This window comes from Apteryx rowi, unplaced genomic scaffold, assembly GCF_003343035.1.
Source record: "Apteryx rowi isolate R43461 unplaced genomic scaffold, aptRow1 scaffold_1815, whole genome shotgun sequence".
NCBI lineage: Eukaryota > Metazoa > Chordata > Aves > Apterygiformes > Apterygidae > Apteryx > Apteryx rowi.
Window position 1 is genome coordinate 2,702 of NW_020448103.1, and position 4,049 is coordinate 6,750.

Consider the following 4,049-nt stretch of genomic DNA (forward strand, 5'->3'; position numbering starts at 1 on the left):
CACCGCCCGTCGCTACTACCGATTGGATGGTTTAGTGAGGTCCTCGGATCGGCCCCGGCGGGGTCGGCCACGGCCCTGCCGGAGCGTCGAGAAGACGGTCGAACTTGACTATCTAGAGGAAGTAAAAGTCGTAACAAGGTTTCCGTAGGTGAACCTGCGGAAGGATCATTACCGGGGTTTCACGCAGGTGCGCTGTGCTGGGCGTCCAGCTGTGCCGCTGATTCCCCCGCTCCGCGTGCCAAGGGAGCCCCGTGGTGGGGCCCCGGGCGCGGAGCGGCACCTCCCGCCCGCTCCACGTGGGAGGGGGCCCTGCGGGGGCCCTGGGCGCGGAGCGGGTTGCCCATGGGGCACGCTCTCCCCTCGGAATCTGGGGCTTGCCTCCGGGCCGTCAACCTGACTTCCCCCCGCCAGCGCGCTGCGGCTCCTCCGCCCCGCGGCCTCCTCCCGCCTCCATTCCCCACTGCCACCACTGCCCATGCCGGTGCATGGCCGAGCCTTGCCGCTGCCGTCCCCTGCCCGCCCCCCACTCCATCGCCACTCCAGCCAGCTCCCCCAAGGACCCCGCTGCCGTCACCAGGAGCGGGCTAGGGGAAGGGCGCTGGGGCTGGCGGAGAGGAAGGCCACTGGGGCCAGCGGAGGGGAGGGTCCAGTGGACCAGACGGACAACAGCAGAAGGCCAGTGGCGTGGTCTGTGCCATGGGTGACAGAGTGCAAGTGTGGCCCTGGAGCAGAAATGCCTCTGGCCCTGGTGAGTGAGACACCGCGTGAGCGCAAGTGAGATTGTGAGTGTGCCAGGAAAGGGCTGGTGGGCCGTGTGAGCCCACTGTGAGGAAGAGGGGTTTTGGGCCACCATAGCATTCAAAATCCTGTGCCTGCCCACCGCCAGGCTGCCGCTGGGCCACTACACATCACTGTCGATATCAATAGCACCAAACACCGGTGTGGTCCCCCGCCTGCTGTGTCCCGGTTGCTGTGTGCGTACCCAAGTTTGACTGTCCTGCACTCTGTGCCACAGGGCTGAGCATGGGGCTTGGCCCGCCAGCAGGTGTATGGCCCTCCCGAGGCCTGTTAGCACGGGGGCTTGCTCACCAAAAGCCCACTGCCAATTCCCCGATGACGGTGAACACCGCCCCTGTCTCCCCTCTCACCTCCGCTGGCACTCGCCGCCCGTGCCCAGCTCCGGGAGCTGCCCCACCAATGCCTGACAGTAATCCACTGCTGCCGGGGCAGGGGAGGGTCCGACCCGGGGGAGGCCCCAGCAGAGCAGGTGCCAGTGCACAGGAGGGTTGGGGGGGCTTGCTCATGTGGCACCTGCGGGAGGAAGGGGTGGGTGGAGACATGAGAAAGTTTGCATTCTGGGTTGGGACAGGTCCCACAGGTCCCCACCCCTAAGCTGCGGAGGGGTGGACCTGTGGCAGGCTGTGGCATAGAAACCTGTCTGCAGAGGTGGCGAAAACAGGAGTTGTGGGATGGTGCACGGGGCGGGCACCGGGCTGCGGCAGACCCCAAGTGGCAGCATCGCGTGAGGCCATGCAAGGCGATGGGTTGTGCCCGAGTGGAGGGCTCAAACCACTGCTCTCCTCCCAGGTGCAGCTGCCACCTGGCACCGGGTTACTGAGGGAAACCCCAGGACCCAGGAGGAGGACGAGGTCGTGGCAGTGGGTGTCGGGCGCACCCCGTGGGTGGACACTCTGCTGAGGGGCGCTGGAGCCGGCTGGCGGGTGCTGGGTTTCCCCTCCATGCCCCGTCTCATCGCCGCTGCAGAGGCTGTCGCCGTTGCCACGAGGCGATGGTGGCCCGGTGGTGGGCGGTGGTGGGGGAAGCACCCCCCGCAGGGATTTCAGGTCGTTTCCCTCACCCCAGAGCCAGGTACCTAGCGTCCGCGCTTCTCCTGCCCCCCTCGGTGACCCACCTATGTGGTCCCATGTGCCAACTCGATCCTCCTGGGTGCTATGTGCGCTGCACCAGCTGTGCCCCCCCAGCCCTTCCCACCCCCTGCCACCACTCCAGCTGCCCCACACTGTGCTGTGGGGTCTGTGTTGCGAGTTGGCCAGGCAGGGGCAGGAGGGAGGAGGGCCTCCGGCCACCACGGCTGCCAATAGTCACCCTGGGTAGGGATGGCCATGGACCCCAGGCTCTGGACTGGAGGGTTCTTGGTTGGAGAGCAGTGCAGGGCTTTAAAAAACTCGGGCAGCCCGATGCAACCCGAGGGGCAGCAAGGCGTGCTGCTGGAGGGTTGAAGGGTTGGTGTATGCAGGCGCCGCCCCCCCCCCATGCCAGCTGGTGTGCCCGGTGCTTGCCCGGCAGACAGCCAGGATGGAGTGGGGTACCCTGCCCCCTCTCTCCACAGTCTGGTCTCGGTGGAGAGACGCTGCGTGGTCGGCTTGCACTAGCCTGCCTCAAACGCGTGACCTCGGCGCAAGCGTGTGCTCGCCACCAGGATGGTGAGCCCCCACTGTGGGTGGTGCAGATGCTGAGCCTCCACTCATCCACTCTTCTCCCTGGCCAGTGCTCTCAGTCTCCCACTGCGGCCGTTAGCGGCACCCTACCCGCCGTCACTCCACCATTTGACTTGCCTGCCTTGGTCTGCCCAACCTGGCTTGGCTGAGCAGCAGGCAGGTGGCAGGTGGGTGGTGGGGGTGGCCCCTCCCCAGTCTCCATGTGGAGGCACAGAGAGGAGGCGCCGTCCCCGTCCATCCCACCTTGCCTGTCTGCCCATCACCAGGCATCTGTCCGCAGAAGGGATGGGAGAGTGCATGCGTGAGTGTGGGCGCCATCTCAGGGACAGTGGAGCTGGGGACAGGCAAGGCAAGCGAGGAGCTTGGAAGTGCAGGGCTGGTGGGTTGCAGGCACACAGGCAGCAGGTGATGCAGATCCTGGTGGCAGCCAGGCTCTGATGCTGAGGGTCCACAAGGACCCCGCTTTCTGAGGCAGGAGGTGCGGCCGGCACACAGCTCCCTGCTGGACCCGGCTGAGCCGGGCACCTGGGCTGGGCTCCAAGCGAGAAAAGGGTTGTCCCAGGTCGGGAGCGACGGCTCCCTGCCCTTCTCGGGTCTGCCCTCCTTTTTCCCCCTCTCCCTCTGTGATTGTATGGTGAGGCGAGCCCTCTCTCTCTCAGCTGTCTCTTGCTCAGCAGCCAGCATCAGTGTGAGGAGGGAGGCGGAGCGGAGGGGGCCCTTGGGGCTGTGAATGCTCCCCAGTCCCCCCACGCACGTGGCAGGGACCAAAACTGAGACAACTCTTAGTGGTGGATCACTTGGCTTGTGCAACGATGAAGAACGCAGCTAGCTGYGAGAATTAATGTGAATTGCAGGACACATTGATCATTGACCCTTCGAACGCACTTGCAGCCCCGGGTTCCTCCTGGGGCTACACCTGTCTGATCATTGCTTAACAGTCAATCATCACCCCCATTGCTGTGTTGCCGCAGTGGTGCCATGCCTCGAGGGACAGAGAGGGGAGGGTGCAGTGGCGTGTCTGCAGAGGCAGCGGAGCCAGGACCCTGGTGCCTGCACCAGTGGTGTACAGAAGCCCCCATCCCTGGCGCTGCTCTTGGGGGGCCCAAGTTCTTCTGACTGAGGCCCAGCCCACAGATGGTGTGAGGCCCATAGTGGCCTGACGGCGCACCGGGACTGGGGCTTCTCAGAGTCAGGTTGCTTGGGAATGCAGCCCAAAGCRGGTGGTAAACTCCATCTAAGGCTAAATACCGGCACGAGACCAATAATCAACAAGTACCATAAGGGAGAGTTGAAAAGAACTTTGAAGAGAGAGTTCAAGAGGGTGTGGAACTGTTAAGAGGTAAACGGGTGGGGTCCACGCAATCCACCCAGAGGATTCAACCCAGCAGGCTTGGTCGGCCAATTCAGGTCTCCATGGATCCCTGCCTCCGCCTCCCCTCCACCCTCCTCGCATGGGTGCGTTGGGGGGGGCAGGTGTGTCAGGGACCACCGCCCAGCTGGCTGCTGGCCCCCGTCGGGCACATTTCCCCCATGGCGGTGTGTCGCAACTGGCTCCGTGCAGGCTGGGAAGGCCCAGTGGGCAGGTGGCTC

General features: G+C 64.9%; 1 non-coding gene across 1 annotated transcript; it reads left to right on the plus strand.

The window, feature by feature from the left end:
- Positions 1-3,236: 3,236 nt before the first annotated feature.
- LOC112963985 lies at positions 3,237-3,389 on the plus strand. The gene has a single exon (XR_003252803.1). It is a non-coding gene; the product is annotated as a 5.8S ribosomal RNA (ribosomal RNA).
- The last annotated feature ends 660 nt before the right edge of the window (positions 3,390-4,049 follow it).